The 22051-nt window shown below is 38.6% G+C and overlaps 1 pseudogene; it reads right to left on the reverse strand.

The window, feature by feature from the left end:
* Positions 1-5271: 5271 nt before the first annotated feature.
* Positions 5272-21820, reverse strand: LOC129494620 (developmentally-regulated GTP-binding protein 1-like; annotated as a pseudogene).
* Between the last annotated feature and the right edge of the window lie 231 nt (positions 21821-22051).

The following is a 22051-nucleotide window of genomic DNA, read 5'->3' on the forward strand; positions in this document are numbered from 1 at the left end:
CTTTTTCCTGCTCTTCCTTTTGTGTGACTCCTATGATACAAATACTATTTCACTTTATGGAATCGCTGAAGTCCCTAAGTCTATCTTTGTGATCTAATTTCCTTTCTCTCTTCTTTTCAGATTCATTATTTCCCATAATTCTATATCACTGATTCACTCTTCTGCTTCGACCATCCTCATTTTAATAGACTCCACTTGGGAATGCCTTTTGGCTATAGCATTTTAAACTTTGGCCTGACTAGATTTTAGTTCTTCTATCTCTACAGTAAGGGATTCTCTAGTGCCTTCTTTGCTTTTTTCAAGCTCAACTGGTATTCTTATAGTTGTTGTTTTAGATTCTATTTCATACATCTTACTTATATTTGTATTGATTCAATCTCTGGCTGTACTATATTCTGTACTTTCTTTTGGGGTGTATCTCTCGATCTAGTCATTTTTGTCCAGACAAGGAAAGAAAAGAAAGAAACAACAAGAACAACAGAAACTAGAACAGTGTGTTTTGGTCTGCTCACTAAAAGAAAATAGATCCCAAGAGAAGAAAAACATAAAATAAATAAATATATAAAATAAAACTAAAGAAAACAAAAAATTAAAAAATATATAAATTATATATAAAAATAAAAAGGAATTGAATAAAATAATAAACAAAAAATAATAATAAAGAAACAAGGAATAAGAGTATAAAGGAAGCTAGATAGTATTTTCCCCTAGAGTTGAAGCTTTGCAGAAAACGGTGCCAGCAAGTTGTTTGTGTGAGTTTTCTGGGGGAGGGGCCTGTTGTGTTGATTCTCAGGTGGATTTGCCCTAATAGAAATGCTCCTCCAGTGTGTAGGGAGGTAGAGCCTGGTGTAAGTAGCTCTTGACTCCACTAGGTGCCGCAGTTTTGCTCCCTGAAGACAGCACTGATGGGTGGGATGAATATGACTATGTCAGGCTGTGTAGCCCTCCACTCTTCAGTGAGCCCTTAAGAAGAGCAATCAATCATTCTTGTCTCTCTGGTTTAGTGTGAACTCTGTATTCATGCTGCCTGTGTTGAGCTTTTTTATCTCAGGCATGCAGCTGAGCTATAAACTCTAAAAGCTAGGGACTCCACCCCTTTCCACTACCCACGCCCTCAGGTGGACCCCCAGCTATTCCTCCTGGGAAAGGTCTGGCCAGGCTTCGGCCTTTTGCCGGTCCTGTCCCAGGAAAGTGGTCCAATGGTCTATAGCAATACATAAAAACTTTTGCTCTTTAGAGATACCATCAAGAAATACATTTAAAAGCTACAAGCTGAAAGAAAATATTCACAACAAATAAAATCAGCAAAGGAATTATATGTAGACTATTACAAAATACCTGTATCAACTAACTAAGAAGATAAACAAGAGGATTGCCTGGGATGCTCAGTGGTTAAGCATCTGCCTTCCGCTCAGGGTGTAACTCCAGGGTGCCGGACCCAGTCCTGCATCAGGCATTGACTAGGAAAGGGTGAGAAGCAGTTTCTGAAATGATAGAAATGTTCTGTTTATTGATTCTGTTGATAGATTTATCAAAATAGATTGAATAGTACACTTAAGATCAGAGTATTTTGCTGTGTGATCTTTATTTCAATTTGAAAATGGAAAAATAACATGTATTTGTAAGGCAAAATTAACCCTGAACTCCAAGACTTTTTCTGCTACCATTCTGTTTTTTTATATGTAACAATATATTTAATCTCTATGTTACTGGAGAGGATAAAGATACTATTCCTTTAGTAAGGAAATATTGTATAATAGTATATCTATAATAATACTATATATAATATCTATATATAATAGTATAAGTATTATATGCTTTCAGTATTAGATTGGATAATCCATTAAGTTAATAACATGTGTTTCCATACAGTAAGATCTACACTACTATAGCTTTTTTTCTTTTCTTTTTTTTTTTGGCCATAAACATTTTCAAAAATTGAGGACATAAAATGCTCTTCTTAGCTGATACAGTGTCTTTCTAGTGATACAAAAATTATCCCCACACAAAAAAGTAGACTAAACATAATGTGATAAATAGGACCTTATTATAATGACAAACTATGCATAATGGAAAAATATTTCAGAAATAACACTTTAAATACCCCTAATGTACACAATTCAGTTCAATTCAACAATTCTTGATTTGATTCAATTTCAAAGAATTTCACAGCCACATTCAGGCAAATTAGTTGGGTGACATTTTACTGGCCTGACATTTCAATGGTTCTGATTGAGTAAAACAAAAATACACTCCTGAAACTGTGCTTCAGGATCTACTGGAGTCAGGGAAAACCAAAATCAGTGCATTGGCATGGCACCACTAATTTGCCCAAAAGGTCCATTAGTTCCTCAATTTTTGTCTTAGCCTTGGCCTCATGTCTTTCTGGGCCAAGGGATTTACAGGGTAGAGCTCTTATGGAGAGCTAATGAACTAGAATTGCTTTGTTCTGTATTGGACATGCACAGGAATGCCATCAGCTGGTTAGGAGGCTAACGATCAGACTGCATACTCATCACAGCTTGGTCTATGGCCAGGCAATCAATAGAAACATGACCTATGTAGAATGCAACCCCAGTATTTTAAGAAAAGTTATAAGAAATGGTTTTAAATAAAGGCAACTGTTACTCATTTTGTTCATATCAATTTCGCAAGAAAGTCAAGCACCACTAAGAAGATCATTCTTATACTGTGGTGTCAGTGTTTCAGTATGTTTCAGTAACTTAACCACATTTATAATTCATTAGAAGAAGCCAACAGTAACAATACCTTTTTTATAAAAGACCTTTAGAAGATGAGGTGCCCCAAATTCTATATTCTCAAGGGGCAGCTGGTATAGAACACTAAAGATTTAAGGAAAGAATGTAATGTCGTAGGTCCATTTCCCTTATTCATTTATTACCAGTGGAGGTTTTGTATCACTGAAAACATCATGTTTAAGAGTATGCATAGAAAAAATTTATTTGATTCCTTTAACTATCATAATCTCAGTCACTGTCATCCCAAGGGCACCAAAGGATATCACAGGTTTGTCTTCAAACTGGCTATGAAACCTCACACCATTTATATCTGCTTTAGACATCTTGCTCTTAGGATATCCTGAATTTCATCATTTCTGGAACCTGAACATCAAGGAAGTCTGTTAGTGTGCTTTAGCGACCAAGGATTTCAACTGCTACTGCTAGATTTTATTGAAGGCCAAAAATTTTAAGTGCCCAGGGCCAAGCTTCCAGAAAATAGAGTTTTCATTCTGTGTAGCAGCTAAACAATTTACTTTTTAAGGATACTTCGGTTGCTTGGAAACACCTTTTGTTTCCCAAGCCCATACTAACCTTAGATAGGCACAATTTAAGTCATGAAGTTGAACAAGTAGAAGCCTAGGCCCCTAAGGAATCTAAGTCATATACTTTTATAGATGCGTTCATTCATTCAGCTGTCATTATTGAGTACTTACAATGAGCTAGGCATTCTGTGCTCTTTGTCCACCTGCCCCAGGTTCGATTGAATATCTACACAGGGAATTCCTCTAAGGTTAGGAGCAGAGTCTGTCCCCTTTTATATTTGTTGCAGTGTTTTCATTCCTGTAAGTGAAAAAAATGCCACCAGTTCCAAAGTTTTCTGTTTCTGCTAGGAAGCCCAGTAAACCGTAAGACAAATATGAGGCTCATATGCTACCTCAACATCCAGACATTCTCTAGGTAAGCATAAACATGAAGTAATCCTCTGCCCCTAGCTATTCTACTATAAACTCGTAACTGTAATATGAGATTGGCATACAGATATCATTTTTCTTTTTTGCCACCGTATATTCTGGAATATTTCTTTTTTGACCAACAAACTGATTGTTACATTTGTGAAACTATAAAATAATTCTTCTTAAAACTATTATGAAGAAAGTGAAAAGTCAACCCACAGTATAGTAGAAAATATCTGCAAATCATATATCTGATAAAAGACTTATAAACAGAATATATAAAGGACTTTTACAACTCAATAATCAAAAGATCAGGAAGGTTTTTTTTCTAAAGATTTTATTTACTTTTTAGAGGGAGAGAGAGAGAGAGAAAGACAGTGACAGAGATTGTGAGAGAAAGCACAAGCAGGGAGGAGAGGAAGAAGCAGACCCCTCTCTGAGCAGGGAGCCTGATGTGGGGCTCAATCCCAGGTCTTCAGAATCATGACTTGAGCCAAAGGCAGATCCTTAACTGACAGAGCCACCCAGGCACCCTGAAGCAAAAAGTTCTTAATGGTCCAACAATTTTAATAAGGACTTCTCTAAAAAGGAAACATAAGTGGCCAGTAAGTATATGAAAAGATGCTCGATATCATTTGCCATTAGGAAATGCAAAGCAAAACTACAATAGGATACTTAACATCTGCTAGGATGGCAATAATCAAAATGACAAACAATAATAGCAAAGATATGGAGATACTGGAACCATTATAAATTGCTGGTAGTAATGTAAAATGTTATAGCTTCTGTGGAAAGTAGCTTGAATATTCCTCAAAAAGTTAAACATGGAGCTATTATATGATCCAACAATTCTGCTCCTATGTATACACCAAAGAGAAATGTAAGCATATGTCCATGCAAAAACTTGTACCTGAACACTCATAGTATTATTCATAATAGCCAAAAAAGTAGAAAAATGCCTAGTGGCCAACAACTTATGTATGAATAAGTGAATATTATTTAGCAATAAAAGGAATGAATATATGCTAAACATGAATAAACCTTGAAAACATTATGTTAGGTGAAAAAAAGATTAAAAAGACCATAAGACCATAAACTGTAAGATTCCACTGTTGTGAAATGTCTAGCATAGGTAAACCAATATAGACAAAAAGTTGATTAGTGATTGCTTAGAGGTGGGTGGGGGAAAATAAGGAGTAATAGCCAATGGTTTCTTTGGCAGGAGATGAAGACATTTTATGATTAGACTTATGATAATTGTGATAATTGTACAACCCTATGAATGTACATTGAATTAGATGCTTAAAATGATGAATTTTATGGTATGTAAATTATATCTCAATAAAGCCCCCCCCCCATAGCTGGCTGGCCTACCAGGTCCTTTATGCAGTTGAATTTATAAGGTGACACCAAGGTAAGACAAGTAAAGTTCCAGTTTGATGGCCTACATCTCCCTCTTCTGAATCCTCTGAATCCTGATCCACTGGCTACCAAAGCCAGAAGGGGTTTGGGAAAGGGTGCTTGGTCACGGGAAAAGCTGCTATGGTTGGCCCAGCAGGTGGGCAGAAGGGAAAGTTTCACTTCTTCACAATCTGAATGACATCCTTGTCCTCCAACGTATGGTCTTTACCCACTTTTTGAGGATTATGTTTCACAGATAGACCCCAGACCAGAGTGTATTTAAATTCTTTGATAAGATTTTTGTGAATTTTCATGCAGAAATCCTCCACTCTAGTAGTGGATAATTGGGCAACTGGCCTTTGGGTTTGGTGTAAATCCTCACTAGTTTCAGATAGTATTAGATCTTTTTCAATAGGTCACCAAAATTCCATTGGTGATGGGCAGAAATGGGTACACAGTGAGGCACCTTATAGATGATATCCAATTCCTCAATGGAGATCTGATCAATCTTATTCAACATGTAAATACAAGGGATATAAACTCTGTTTCCTTCCACCATATCGATGAGGTCGTCTGCTGTGGCATCACGCAGAGTCACATCAACATTGTGAATTTTGTATTCAGCCAGAATGCTCTTCACAGTCTTGGCATCCAGCTCACTCTGAAGGCAAGTGGGCGTGAGATTAATGCCTCCTTTATCCTTCTTCTTAAAGCCAATGTTGGGGGGTTTGCTGTTCAAACAAATGCCAAAGCCTTCCAGCTCATTTTCAATTATCTTTTTATGTCCCAAGGGTTTCAGGACATCCAGAACAATCAGGATGAAGTTACATGTTTGGGCCACTGCAATGACTTGATGGCCTCTACCTTTCCCATCCTTGGCACCCTCAATGATACCTGGAAGATCCAGGAGCTGGATCTTGGCATCTTTGTATCTGATGACACCAGGCACAGTGGTCAGAGTAGTGAACTCACAGGCTGCCATCTCAGAATATACACCTGCCAGGTTACTAAGCAGTGTTGACTTCCCCACTGATGGAAAACCCACAAACCCAATTCGAACAACACCTGTCTTGGCCACATCAAAACCTTCTCCTGCCCCCCCACCACCACCTTTTGGGGTAATGAATTCTCTACAAAGTTTAGCAAGGCGAGCCGTAAGCAGCCCTAGGTAGTGTGCTGTGGCCTTGTTTTTTGAGTCGGAGCCATCTCGCTTCCATCTCCGTGATCTTCGCCAAGGTACTGCTCCTGATGGCGAGTCACTGGGAGGTTGCTGGGGAGCATAGTGGCCTCCACACAAATTACCACCCCCAATAAAGCTATTTTTAAAAAGATTTTATTTATTTATTTATTCCTGAGAGACACACACAGAGAGAGGCAAAGACATAGGCAGAGGGAGAAGTAGGCTCTCTGTGGGGAGCCTGATGAGGGACTCAATCCTAGGACCATGGGATCACGCATTGAGCAGAAGGCAGACGCTCAACCACTGAGCCACCCAGGTGTCCCTCAATAAAGCTATTTTTAAAAGTTAAATTATTCTATTTCCAGAAGTTAGATTATTTATAAGAGAAAACATATTTGTAAATTTTAAACTAAACAATTTTAAATTTGACACCAGAAGCAAAGACAACAAAAGAAAAATAAATAGGTACTACTACATCAAATTAAAAAGTTTCTGCACAGTGAGGTGCTCAGGTGACTATTGATTCCAGTACAGGTCATGATCTCAGGGTCATGAGATTAAGCCCAGTGTTGAGCCCACTTAAGATTCTCCCCACCCCACAAAAAGAGATTCTCTCTCTCTCCCTCTCCCTCTGCCCCTCTTAGATGAACAGAAGCTGAAGGAGTTCATTACCAGTGGTCTTGTCCTATAAAAATAATAAAGAGTCCTCTATATTGAAGCAAAATGATTTAAGAGTAAATAAAAGTCAGAAAAATATAAAGCTCCCCAATAAAAATAAATACATGCAAAAATATAAAAAGCAGTATCATTGCAATTTTGAGAGGGGGGCAGAGCTGTAAAGGAGTATAGTTTTTATATATGGTTGAATTAGGTTTGTATCAGTTTAAAAGGGACTCTTTAACCTTAGCATATTATATGTGATCCTCATGGTAAAAAACAAAGAAAATGTCTACAAAATGTATACAAAAAGAAATAATATGGAATCCAAACGTGTCACTATGAAAGATCAATTAAATACAAAGAAAGACAAAAATGGAGTAAATGAAGCCCCCCCATCCAAGAAAAGGGCATAGAGAAAATAAATAATAATGGTAATAGTAAGCTATTCCTTACCAGTAACTGCTTTAAATATAAATGGACTTAAACTCTGTAATTTAAAAGATACAGATTGGTTAACTGAATTAAAAATAAAACAAAACAGGATCTGTTTCTAACTTGTGTCTGCTGCCTAAAAGACACTCATTTTAGATTTAAGGACATACTAGGTTGAAAGTGAAAGAATGGAAAAAGATATTTCATGCAAACAGTAGCCAAAAGAGAGCAAAGGTGGCTATACTAATCTCAGATAAAATAATCTTTTTTTAAAAGATTTTATTTATTTATTCATGAGAGACGAGAGAGAGAGAGAGAGAGAGGCAGAGACACAGGCAGAGGGAGAAGCAGGCTCCATGCAGGGAGCCCGATGTGGGACTCGATCCCAGGTTTCCAGGATCACACCCTGGGCTAAAGGTGGCACTAAACCACTGAGCCACCCAGGCTGCCCAGAAAAAATAATCTTTAAGAAAAGAACTATTATAAGAGAGAAACAACATTATATAATGATAAAAGGGTCAATTTACAAAGTTGTAATAATTAAAAATACATATACATCAAACATCAAATTTCCTAGATATATGAAGCAAACATTGAAAAAACTGAAGGCAGAAATAGATATCTTTAGAAAAATAGGACACTTCAATCCCCCACTTTCGGTAATGAATAGAGCAACCAGACAAAGGGTTAATAAGGAAATAAGAGCTTGAATAACACTACAAAACAATTAGACCTAACAGACATACACAAAACACTCTATCTAACAGCAGAATACACATTTTTCTCAAGTACACATGAAACATTTTTCCAGCACAGATCATATGTTAGGCTGGAATGAATGAAGTGAAAATCTAGTTGGGATGGCTTCAGACAAAATTAAGGGGAATATTTGGAGAAAATGACCATAGACTCTCTTTTAAGAAAGAGATCATAGACTCTTTATTAAAAGAGGCAGAAGGATGCCTGGATGGCTCAGTGGTTGAGCGTCTGCCTTTGGCTCGGGGCATCATCCCTGAGTCCTGGGATAGAGTCCCACATCAGGCTCCCTGCTTCTCCCTCTGCCTGTGTCTCTGCCTTTCTCTGTGTCTCTCATGAATAAATAAATTAAAAAAATTTTTAAATAAAAAGAGGCAGAAAAAAACAAGCCACAGCTAGAAGAAATACACTAGAACTAGATTCTCAGAATTCCATAATGAAATGGAGAAATTTATTATGCATAAGGGACAACTGTGGAAAACAGATTCTTAAGAGACTAGAAGGAAGAGTTTCAAACTACATGTGTTGTGGTTAACAAGTGAAAAGCAGAGAATGTGAGTACAGATGCAGAAAGGATGATAATAAATCTGTTGGCCAGAAGATGAGGGAGTTCTCCTTTGATATTTTCTATTTAGCTTTAGATTACTAAAATGAAGTTATTAGCTAGATTGTGGGAAGAGGGAGCCTTAAACGTCTGAGCAGAGAAAATATGATGAGATTGATTAGCAGTGTTGAGTGATCATTGGTGTTCAAAAATCCGTGCTGAAACCAGTTAACAGTTTTCTGTAATTTTCTTTACATTAGTCATTAATAAGATACAGGAATGGAGAGAAAAAATTGTTGGGTTCAATCAGAGGCAAAAAGTTACAAGATAAAGGAAAGAATAAGCCAGATACCAAAGCCATCACTGATTGAAGATAGTGAACTAGAAGTCAGCAGTGAACAACAGTAAGTAGTATTAATTGGTGGCATAGACTTTTGCAATAAACTCAACTGAATGATGTTTTTGAAGCATGTAGGAGGAGAAACAGCTTGAATGTGGCAAGCAGAACTACAGTGTACAACTACACAAACCTCATGCCCTTAAAATCTTAAAATATGAGGGAAAGGAATCCCCACTTAAGAGAGGTGAAATCCTCAGGAAACACTCTGGTTACAGTTAGTGCAAGAAAACCAATGTTTCACCAGGGGAAGTTGAGATAGTACAGAAATCCTGCAGATGCATGCTCAGTTGCAAGATGACAGAGGAAGACTTGGGAAGATGGGAAGTTGAAAACTGGTTTGAAGAAAGATTTGTAGAGAGCTACACAAAAAAAGGATTTGCATGGGTATTGAGGGATAGCCTTGGATGTGTAGCTAGATGCCAATGGTTTTCCAAGTGATAATTTAAGACCAGAAAATGCTCTGTAGCAGGGTTAAAGTAGAGATTATGGAAAATATTCTAAGTAAAATGGAGGCTTAAAGATTAAATCACAGGAAGAAAAATATACCAGGGTGTCAAATGTATTGAGCTCAGGATGAATAACACATTTATATAGGGTTGTGAATGATTTATAGAGAACTACTGTATTTATAAAATAAATACAGAAACTAAAACAGAAAATAAAAATAGAAAGGAAAAATACTTTTCCCTTTTTTTTCATTCTCTTGCTGTATTTTTACATGCATATTTCCACTTAGTAGTAAATTAGCCTTGTGAAGAATGTAAAGAGGATCAATATATTTCATTAGAGGGGATGTCCAGAGCTTGAAACAGATCCATTAGAAATCCCAAGGCTTATAAATATATTGGAAGAATCAGCCAAGGAAAAAATGCTCTCCTGGGCTTTGTTTTGTTTTGTTTCTTCTTAAAAAGCACAAGCTTTGAGAAGCCTTAACAACCAAGTGTGAAAAATGATGTTTAGGTTAGAAAGCAGCAAATTTTTCAGCTGTATGTAGGTAGACGTACACCAGGACAAACTGCCCCTAAATAAATCAGGATTACTTTTTACAGTTATGCGTACCTGTGCAATAATTTGTTGTAGAATTTACGGTCCATAAATCCAAGGAGCTATGCCATCTATTCTATAGGAGCATTTTTATCCCTGAGAAACAAATCCAGGATTTATAAACATAAGGTAGGAAAGTATGTATTCACTTAGGATATTAGAAACTTGGGAAACATTAGGTTAATCTTATAAATTATTACTGTTACAGATTTGTAGGTAATGGATAAAATCTCTAGTTCAGTTTACTCTTTTAAAGATTCCTATTAATTAAACCAAAGAATGTTTATTAAATTCTACTAATAGCTAACAGTGAAAATACACTGCTTTGTCATAGTTTATTTTCTCCATTCTATCTCCTCATATTAGTGATACAAGATAGTAATCAAATGCCTGTTACTCAGTATATTATGTTAGGCATAACATATAGTAGTATCTGACTGCACGTGCTCAGATAATCCTATGGGGAGAAGAAAAAAAATCCAGGTAATAGTTGATTCTTTATGCCAGGCATTCATTGTATCATTTAATCTTCACTCTATGAGGTTAATATTATTATACCATTCTTGTTGTTTTACAGATAAAGGGGAAATATTTTAAAGGAGCCTATCAAAGTTCTAGAACGTATGCTTATGCTTAATTTTATGGAAGTCAGGCAGGTAATCATGTAAACCCTTAAGAATTCCCGACTTATGCAGCACTATGCATTTGCAGAATAAATTAACTGCAAATTCTGAGGACTTTATCAGCTAGTCCTTCAGTTTTTATTAAACCAAGTGTGACAATCATTGTCAGTAAAAGGTATGACCAGAAACACTCTGAATGGTTTCACAAATGAATACAGATCTAAATGAACACTGTTATTATTTCCGTCAAAAATTGTATCTTTTGCCCTATCCTGAAACACTCCAGATTCAGGTAATATTTAAAATAAACGATCTTCTGTGCTAATCATATAGCAAGATATTTTCCATTCTCAAGAACACTTTTTTAATTTGGAGGAATGAGGTGGCTACCCCAGGAGTGGAAATCCATTTCTATCTTTTTTATACGGCAATGTAGATTTCAAGTCACATCAGCAGTTTGACATTTGGCTTCTCAAGCATCCACCATTGTGCTAAATGCATCCTTTAACCATCAAGATATTCTGGAAGACTTAAAAAACTATTTTCCTCACTTGGCAGGATGAGCACTGGGTGTTATGCTATATGTTGGCAAATTGAATTCCAATAAAAAAATTTAAGAAAAAACTATTTTCCTATTGACATTTAACATTGTTTTGGACAGTTCATAACAACCAAGAAACAAGTGTACTATTTATTAACTTTATTAAACCTCCCTAAAATTTATACATAAATTTAAAGAGAAAAAAAGCTATGATGCTTTAGAGCTAGTTGTAATTTAAAAAAAAAAAGCCAACTGGTTGATTTTTTAGAAAGGGAAAAAGATACAATGTACCAATTCCAGATTTTTTTTCCTGTGTTTTATTTTATTTTATTTTTAATTTTTATTTATTTATGATAGTCACACACACACAGAGAGAGAGAGGGAGAGACAGAGACACAGGCAGAGGGAGAAGCAGGCTCCACGCACCGGGAGCCCGACGTGGGATTCGATTCCGGGTCTCCAGGATCGCGCCCTGGGCCAAAGGCAGGCGCTAAACCGCTGCGCCACCCAGGGATCCCTTTTCCTGTGTTTTAAATATATTTAAGTAAGATTCCTAAAAATTACAAAGCATTTCCTTAAACTTCTAGTGTTGAAGCATTAAAATTAAAAACTTCATTTTTTACATTAAGTGGATTTAAATTTCTTCCATCACGAATAGAATCTTTAAAGTACTTAAAATTCTAAATTTCACCAATGTTCTGGAAATCACTGAAAAGAAACTATTCTATGGACTGGATGTGGAAGAATTCTAATGTAAGGTATTCCTTTTTCAAAATTATGCCAAAATATGACTTTAGTTACACTTGGAAGGTGAAAAATGGTTGACAACTGCTTTCAAGTTTAAAATATGAGGCTTTAATTATTGTTTTAGACTATTTAACCTGTGCATTATGTCTTAATTTTAAAAAATTACACACCATTTTGAAATTTCAATAACCTTGTGAATAATAAGGTAACTTTATTGTAAGAACTTTATTTTATATTAATACACTAAACTTTTAAATAGGGGGTGTTAATAGGTTTCTTTTTACCATAGAAAGTAAAATTGATCTTAAATTTTAAATACTGATAAGCCAAGCAAATTTTAGAAAAAGAAACACAATCTGGTATAAGCCAAGTACAGAAGGCCTCCAAGATTTTGAAAAATTGTCACATTCAAAACCATCTAGGCATTACCAGTCATGATTTCATTTACAATGTATGATCTGTTGGCTATTTGTTAAATATTATTGTAAACATGATAACACAGGTCAGATTGTTTCACTCTGGTCACACAGGAAATGTTTTACAAAGAATGCTTAGTCAGCATTTTCATATTCATAAGTAAGGACCCTGGGAAACAGTAACATATGCACATACATTTTCAAACAGCAAATTCAGGTGTGCCTGCAGAGTTCACTCATAGTTCCCTTAGTTTATTACCAGGTCACAGGTATATCATTTTGAATTTGTTGGGTGGAAAATAAAGTTTGGTTATTTAAAAGTTAGAAAACTACTTTTCGACTTTTAAAATCTCCTCTTTGTCTTTTGGAGTTCAGTAAGGAGTCTTCAGAAAGCAAGAAGAGCCATTATAAAGCCAGATATGTATTATGACTTTATTCCTTAAGAATTAGTTTGAGGGGTAGAGGAGGGGCAAGATGGCAGAAGAGTGGGGTCCCCAAATCACCTGTCCCCACCAAATTACCTAGATAACCTTCAAATCATCCTGAAAATCTATGAATTCGGCCTGAGATTTAAAGAGAGAACAGCTGGAATGCTACAGTGAGAAGAGTTCAAGCTTCTATCAAGGTAGGAAGACCGGGAAAAAGAAATAAAGAAACAAAAGGGGGGATCCCTGGGTGGCGAAACGGTTTGGCGCCTGCCTTTGGCCCGGGGCGCGATCCTGGACACCCGGAATCGAATCCCACATTGGGCTCCCGGTGCATGGAGCCTGCTTCTCCCTCTGCCTGTGTCTCTGCCTCTCTCTCTCTATCATAAATAAATAATAAAAAATTAAAAAAAAAAAAAGAAACAAAAGGCATCCAAGGGGCAGGGGCCCCGCGAGGAGCCGGTCTAAGGCCGGGGCGAGTGTCCCCAGGACAGGAGAGCTCCCTCCCGGAGAAGCAGAGAAGCAGGAGCTGCACCAACCTTCCCGGGCGGAAAGGCGCTCGCAGGGAGTTAGAGCAGGACCCAGGAGGGCGGGGATGCCCTCGGGCTCCCGGGGACACTAACAGAGCAACTGCCCCCAGGGGAGAGTGCGCCGAGCTCCCTAAGGGCTGCAGCGCGCAAGGCGGGACCGGAGCAGCTCGGAGGGGCTCGGGCGGCGGCTCCGCGGAGGGGGCTGCGGGGCGGGAGCGCGAATCCCACAGCGCAGGCCCCGGAGCACAGGGCGCCGGGACACAGCCCAGGATCCGGCCTCCCCCGGGACAGGCAGAGGCCGGGAGGGCCCAGGACAGCAAGGACGATCCTGCCCCGAGCTGAGCAGATCAGCGGCCCCGCTCCCGGAGCATCCAGGCCCCTGCAGACGGAGAGCTCTGTAGTTACTGCGGGGGCTGACTCCAGGGCTCCAGAGCTAACCCCGCCACTGGGGTTATTCCTCCTGGGGCCTCACGGGGTAAACCACCCCACTGAGCCCTGCAGCAGGCAGGGGCAGAGCAGCTCCCCCAAGTGCTAACACCTGAAAATCAGCACAGCAGGCCCCTCCCCCAGAAGACCAGCTGGACGGACCAGTTCCAGGGGAAGTCAAGGGACTTAAAGTCTACAGATTCAGAAGATACTCCCCCGTGTTTTTGTTTGTTTGTTTGTTTGCTTTTTGATTTGTTTGCTTCCCCCACCCCCTTTTTTTCCTTTCTTACTTTTTCTTTCTCTCTTTCTTCTCTTTTTTCTCTTTTTTTCTTCCTTTTTTCTTTTTTCTTTTTCTCTTTCCTTCTTTCTCTCCTCTCTTTTACTCCTTTTCCCAATACAACTTGCTTTTAGCCACTCTGCACTGAGCAAAATGACTAGAAGGAAAGCCTCACCTCAAAAGAAAGAATCAGAAACAGCCCTCTCTCCCACAGAGTTACAAAATCTGGATTACAATTCAATGTCAGAAAGCCAATTCAGAAGCACTATTCTACAGCTACTGGTGGCTCTAGAAAAAAGCATAAAGGACTCAAGAGACTTCATGACTGCAGAATTTAGATCCAATCAGGCAGAAATTAAAAATCAATTGAATGAGATGCAATCCAAACTAGAAGTCCTAACGACGAGGGTTAACGAGGTGGAAGAACGAGTGAGTGACATAGAAGACAAGTTGATGGCAAAGAGGGAAACTGAGGAAAAAAGAGACAAACAATTAAAACACCACGAAGACAGATTAAGGGAAATAAACGACAGCCTGAGGAAGAAAAACCTACGTTTATTTGGGGTTCCCGAGGGCGCCGAAAGGGACAGAGGGCCAGAATATGTATTTGAACAAATCCTAGCTGAAAACTTTCCTAATCTGGGAAGGGAAACAGGCATTCAGATCCAGGAAATAGAGAGATCCCCCCCTAAAATCAATAAAAACCGTTCAACACCTCGACATCTAATAGTGAAGCTTGCAAATTCCAAAGATAAAGAGAAGATCCTTAAAGCAGCAAGAGACAAGAAGTCCCTGACTTTTATGGGGAGGAGTATTAGGGTAACAGCAGACCTCTCCACGGAGACGTGGCAGGCCAGAAAGGGCTGGCGGGATATATTCAGGGTCCTAAATGAGAAGAACATGCAACCAAGAATACTTTATCCAGCAAGGCTCTCATTCAAAATGGAAGGAGAGATAAAGAGCTTCCAAGACAGGCAGGAACTGAAAGAATATGTGACCTCCAAACCAGCTCTGCAAGAAACTTTAAGGGGGACTCTTAAAACTCCCCTTTAAGAAGAAGTTCAGTGGAATAATCCACAAAAACAAGGACTGAATAGATATCATGAGGACACTAAACTCATATCTGTCAATAGTAACTCTGAACGTGAACGGGCTTAATGACCCCATCAAAAGGCGCAGGGTTTCAGACTGGATAAAAAAGCAGGACCCATCTATTTGCTGTCTACAAGAGACTCATTTTAGACAGAAGGACACCTACAACCTGAAAATAAAAAGTTGGAGAACCATTTACCATTCAAATGGTCCTCAAAAGAAAGCAGGGGTGGCCATCCTTATATCAGGTAAACTTAAATTTACCCCGAAGACTGTAGTGAGAGATGAAGAGGGACACTATCTCATACTTAAAGGATCTATCCAACAAGAGGACTTAACAATCCTCAATATATATGCCCGAATGTGAGAGCTGCCAAATTTATCAATCAATTAATAACCAAAGTGAAGAAATACTTAGATAATAATACACTTATACTTGGTGACTTCAATCTAGCTCTTTCTATACTCGATAGGTCTTCTAAGCACAACATCTCCAAAGAAATGAGAGCTTTAAATGATACACTGGACCAAATGGATTTCACAGATATCTACAGAACTTTATATCCAAACTCAAATGAATACACATTCTTCTCAAGCGCACATGGAACTTTCTCCAGAATAGACCACATACTGGGTCACAAATCAGGTCTGAACTGATACCAAAAGATTGGGATCGTCCCCTGCATATTCTCAGACCATAATGCCTTGAAATTAGAACTAAATTCACAACAAGAAGTTTGGAAGGACCTCAAACACGTGGAGGTTAAGGACCATCCTGCTAAAAGATGAAAGGGTCAACCACGAAATTAAGGAATTAAAAAGATTCATGGAAACTAATGACAATGAAGATACAACCGTTCAAAATCTTTGGGATGCAGCAAAAGCAGTCCTAACGGGGAATATAAATTAGACAATCTAGAAGAAATGGATGCATTCCTGGAAAGCCACAAACTACCAAAACTGGAACAGGAAGAAATAGAAAACCTGAACAGGCCAATAACCAGGGAGGAAATTGAAGCAGTCATCAAAAACCTCCCCAGGCACAAAAGTCCAGGGCCAGATGGCTTCCCAGGGGAATTCTATCAAACGTTTAAAGAAGAAATCATACCTATTCTACTATAGCTGTTTGGAAAGATAGAAAGAGATGGAGTACTTCCAAATTCGTTCTATGAGGCCAGCATCACCTTATTTCCAAAACCAGACAAAGACCCCACCAAAAAGGAGAATTACAGACCAATATCCCTGATGAACATGGATGCAAAAATTCTCAACAAGATACTAGCCAATAGGATGCAACAACACATTAAGAAAATTATTTACCATGACCAAGTAGGATTTATCCCCGGGACACAAGGCTGGTTCAACACTCATAAAACAATGTGATTCATCATATCAGCAAGAGAAAAACCAAGAACCATATGATCCTCTCATTAGATGCTGAGAAAGCATTTGACAAAATACAGCATCCATTCCTGATCAAAACTCTTCAGAGTGTAGGGATAGAGGGAACATTCCTCAACATTTTAAAAGCCACCTATGAAAAGCCCACAGCAAATATCATTCTCAATGGGGAAGCACTGGGAGCCTTTCCCCTAAGATCAGGAACAAGACGGGGATGTCCACTCTCACCACTGCTATTCAACATAGTACTGGAAGTCCTAGCCTCAGCAATCAGACAACAAAAAGACATTAAAGGCATTCAAATTGGCAAAGAAGAAGTCAAACTCTCCCTCTTCGCCGATGACATGATACTCTACATAGAAAACCCAAAAACCTCCACCCCAAGATTGCTAGAACTCATACAGCAATTTGGTAGCGTGGCAGGATATAAAATCAATGCCCAGAAATCAATGGCATTTCTATACACTAACAATGAGACTGAAGAAAGAGAAATTAAGGAGTCAATCCCATTTACACTCACACCCAAAAGCATAAGATACCTAGGAATAAACCTAACCAAAGAGGTAAAGGATCTCTACCCTAAAAACTATAGAACACTTCTGAAAGAAATTGAGGAAGACACAAAGAAATGGAAAAATATTCCATGCTCATGGATTGGCAGAATTAATATTATGAAAATGTCAGTGTTACCCAGGGCAATTTACAGGTTTAATGCAATCCCTATCAAAATACCATGGACTTCCTTCAGAGAGTGAGAACAAATTATTTTAAGATTTCTGTGGAATCAGAAAAGACCCCGAATAGCCAGGGGAATTTTAAAAAAGAAAACCATAGCTGGGGGCATCACAATGCCAGATTTCAGGTTGTACTACAAAGCTGTGGTCATCAAGACAGTGTGGTACTGGCACAAAAACAGACACATAATCAATGGAACAGAATAGAGAACCCAGAAGTGGACCCTCAACTTTATGGTCAACTAATATTTGATAAAGGAGGAAAGACGATCCACTGGAAGAAAGACAGTCTCTTCAATAAATGGTGCTGGGAAAATTGGACATCCACATGCAGAAGAATGAAACTAGACCACTCTCTTGCACCATACACAAAGATAAACTCAAAATGGATGAAAGATCTAAATGTGAGACAAGATTCCATCAAAATCCTAGAGGAGAACACAGGCAACACCCTTTTTGAACTTGGCCACAGTAACTTCTTGCAAGATACATCCACGAAAGCAAAAGAAACAAAAGCAAAAACGAACTATTGGGACTTCGTCAAGATAAGAAGCTTTTGCACAGCAAAGGATACAGTCAACAAAACTCAAAGACAACCTACAGAATGGGAGAAGATATTTGCAAATAACATATCAGATAAAGGGCTAGTTTCCAAAATCTATAAAGAACTTATTAAACTCAACAGCAAAGAAACAAACAATCCAATCATGAAATGGGCAAAAGACATGAAGAGAAATCTCACAGAGGAAGACATAGACATGGCCAACATGCACATGAGAAAATGCTCTGCATCACTTGCCATCAGGGAAATACAAATCAAAACCACAATGAGATACCACCTCACACCAGTGAGAATGGGAAAATTAACAAGGCAGGAAACCACAAATGTTGGAGAGGATGCAGAGAAAAGGGAACCCTCTTGCACTGTTGGTGGGAATGTGAACTGGTGCAGCCACTCTGGAAAACTGTGTGGAGGTTCCTCAAAGAGTTAAAAATAGACCTGCCCTACGACCCAGCAATTGCACTGTTGGGGATTTACCCCAAAGATTCAGATGCAATGAAACGCCAGGACACCTGCACCCCGATGTTTCTAGCAGCAATGTCCACAGTAGCCAAACTGTGGAAGGAGCCTCGGTGCCCATCAAAAGATGAATGGATAAAGAAGATGTGGTCTATGTATACAATGGAATATTGCTCAGCCATTAGAGACGACAAATACCCACCATTTGCTTCAATGTGGATGGAACTGGAGGGTATTATGCTGAGTGAAGGAAGTCAATTGGAGAAGGACAAACAGTGTATGTTCTCATTCATTTGGGGAATATGAATAATAGTGAAAGGGAATAGAAGGGAAGGGAGAAGAAATGTGTGGGAAATATCAGAAAGGGAGACAGAACATAAAGACTCCTGATTCTGGGAAACGAACTAGGGGTGGTGGAAGGGGAGGAGGGCGGGGGTTGGGGGTGAGTGGGTGACGGGCACTGGGGGGGGCGCTTGACGGGATGAGCACTGGGTGTTATTCTGTATGTTGGTAAATTGAACACAATTTATTGTGGTAAATTTATTTAAAAAAAAAGAATTAGTTTGAGGGTACCTAGATGGCCCAGTGGTTGAGCATCTGCCTTTGACTCAGGGCGTGACCCTGGGGTCCTGGGATCTAGTCTCCCATCCCTCTGGGGAGCCTGCTTCCCCTCTGCCTGTGTCTCCGCCTCTCTGTGTCTCTCATGAATAAATAAATAAAATATTTAAAAAAAAAGAATTAGTTTGAGTGATGTTACTGCTTTAGGATTCTTACAGACATATAACCACATTTTTTCTCTATTTTTCCACGTTATAATTTTTTCTGATTATAATCAGATGTTATAAGTAGAAAATTTGGAAATTACAAAGCATAAAATATAACATTTTATAGGAAATGGAAGGAAACAAAATATAATTAATATAACACAGCCCATCACCCACTAATACAGAGATAGTGTGATTGGTGTGAAATTTTTATTTACTAAAGATCCTTGTTCAGGGGCACCTGGCTGGCTCGGTTGTTTTAGCATGCAATGCTTGATCTCAAAGTTGTGAATTCAAGCTCCATGTTGGGTGTGACTTAATTAAAAAATCCTCATTTAAAAGTCACTGGTTTGTAGCTATAGTATTTTTCTTACCAAGGACAAACTTATTCTCCCTGTTTTTCTAGATATAATTCCAGGTGAACAGGAGAAGCTGGCAGAGTAACAGAGAAGCCCAGTCCTAGAGAAAACATGCCACTCAACATGAATCTAGTTACAGATGGGAAGTCACGATATTCAAAGAAAAATTCGATGCTTCCTTCCCAGTCTGTGAATGTATCCCAGTTAACCTGGAAAGATGTACATTCTCCAAATGATTTTCCAGTAATTTTTTTTCTCTAGTAAGCAGTCTTGAGTTGAATGCCATGGGCATTTCTTCCATGATCCCTGGGTCCATATACATTCTTTCATATTTATGGAGAAATGCTGGGTACTCTGATTTAATCTGTTAACTTTTTAATGTTACAGATTTAAATGCTTTGGATTTAATTTAAATAAAAAAATAAACACTTTGGATTTGAGATGATGCTTTACACAACTCTCCAAATTTTGACAAGAAATTTAGTATTAAAAAATGTTGTAGGAAAAATATAGAGGAAGTTAAAGGATTACTTTTGAATACAGCAATAATTTAAGGAATAAGGACACTGAAGTTTCCTTTGATGAAAGTCATTGTTAAAAAACAAAACCCAAGAAATCAAATGAAACAGAGTTGTCTGAATATGTGACTGTGGCAACTTTTTTCTGACTTGTATCAACTGAAAATAAACTGGGAATAGCCTTGGAAAAGATAATAAAGTTGAAATGTTTGTTTTCTTTTTTTTTTTAAGATTTTATTTGTTTATTCATGAGATACAGAGATAGAGATTGAGAGAGAGAGAGAGAGAGAGAAAGGCAGAGACACAGGCCGAGGGAGAAGCAGGCTCCACAGAGGGAACCCAATGTGGGACTTGATCCCGGGTCTCCAGGATCAGGCCCTGGGCTGAAGGTGGCGCTAAACCGCTGAGCCACTTGGGCTGCCTGGAATATTTGTTTTCTTGAAAACAGCCTCCTCCTTTTCTCTGTCAGACTCCTATTATCGTTTTAATTTCCTCACTCTAACATGAAGCAGAGATAGTATCACATAGTCCCATTTATGTTTCTTTATTTACTATTAGTAATAATATTTCAGTGTGATTTTTCCTATTTTATATATTATATTAAATTATTCTAGAGTTTACATATTAGGTCTTATAACTCCACTTGTGGAATAAAACTTATCAAGTAATAATTTTAATTAGCAGACAGGGAGCTATGTAAGCGAGATGGAGGGGCAAGTAGCAATTCTCAATTCATGGATGATGTGCTCACATGTGCTTTCCTAAAGACACAAATAATCAGAGTTTTCAGGATGGCTCCATTTTCTGCATGATTGAAAGGCCCATTTTAAATGATGGTGCCAGAAAACTGTTTGGGGGAACTGCTAGTGGCAGAAGCAGTATAACTTTCTACCATCTACTTCTATGAAGATGTGGATCTCTCACCACTGTGATGCTCGCCCCCACTCCGCCCCAGGGTACCCATTCCGCCAGATCTCCAGGCTACTTTATCTTGGCATCCCCAGAGGCTGGCATGTGGAAGTCTCCTAATAACTCTTCTTCAGATTCATATTTGATACCTTTCCAAATATCTGGGTCTGAAGATGTACTTACTTCCCTGCCACTTGTCTCCGTGCCTAAGCCTATTTATCTATAGAACTCAAAGTATTCCCTTGAATCCAGTAGAGGCATCTCTATGGCTCTTGGCTTATAATGGCATCTTTCTTCTGTACTTTTGTTGTTAAACAGACAATGGGGAGCGGTATTTAAGGTTATAAACTTTGGAGTCAGTTAGGCTAGACATACATATAGTAAATAGCTGGTAAATGGTAACAAATTGTGTAGTGCTTTTATAATATCTAGCTTACACTGCACCTTGCATATGCAGAGAAAATTTACTTTATTTATTTTGCCAGAAAACATTCTGGTTCTTTATCCCCAAGTTACTGCCTTCCTGTTAATGAGGACAAACCCCAATCTATAACTAGTCCAAGCTTAGTCTAACCTATGAATTAAAAAGACACTCTACATAGTAATGTTTAGATTCTTTTAGATTAAATTTTTGGATTCTCTGAGAAGACTCTCCACTTACACTATAGGATGGCTTCAGAGAGGTAGAGAAGAGTTCTGCTTATGAGATCCTCAGTATTCTCTGGTTTTCTGGATGAGGGTTCACCTGGATGTGCTTGCCCTGGTGAACAATCATCACTCAAGCCCAAGCTGGGCTCTCTGGTTTGGTCAGGGCCTGGTAGTCATTACCTGCCAGCCTCAGTCTCAGTTTCCAATGGAGACACAGACTCTTCTAAAGTCTGCCTGGGGCTTCCAAGCCCTAATGTGGTCTGTCGTATCACCCTCATTGCATCCCGCTCCAGGATACCACCACTCTGGTATAAGTGTTCCAGCCATACTTTCAGCTGCTTCTATGTCACAATTGGAAACAAGTGTAATAGTTCCCTCTGTCTGACCTTGCTGATCTGCTAAGTTGATGTGGCTGTAACCCAGGTTGCAACAGCAGCAGCCTGTGATAGGACCTTATGTGTCTAGGGTCTTAAAGACTGTGTGTGATGTGAAATTGTATGGGATATGTG

The sequence above is a fragment of the Nyctereutes procyonoides genome, unplaced genomic scaffold, assembly GCF_905146905.1.
Source record: "Nyctereutes procyonoides isolate TBG_1078 unplaced genomic scaffold, NYPRO_anot_genome, whole genome shotgun sequence".
NCBI lineage: Eukaryota > Metazoa > Chordata > Mammalia > Carnivora > Canidae > Nyctereutes > Nyctereutes procyonoides.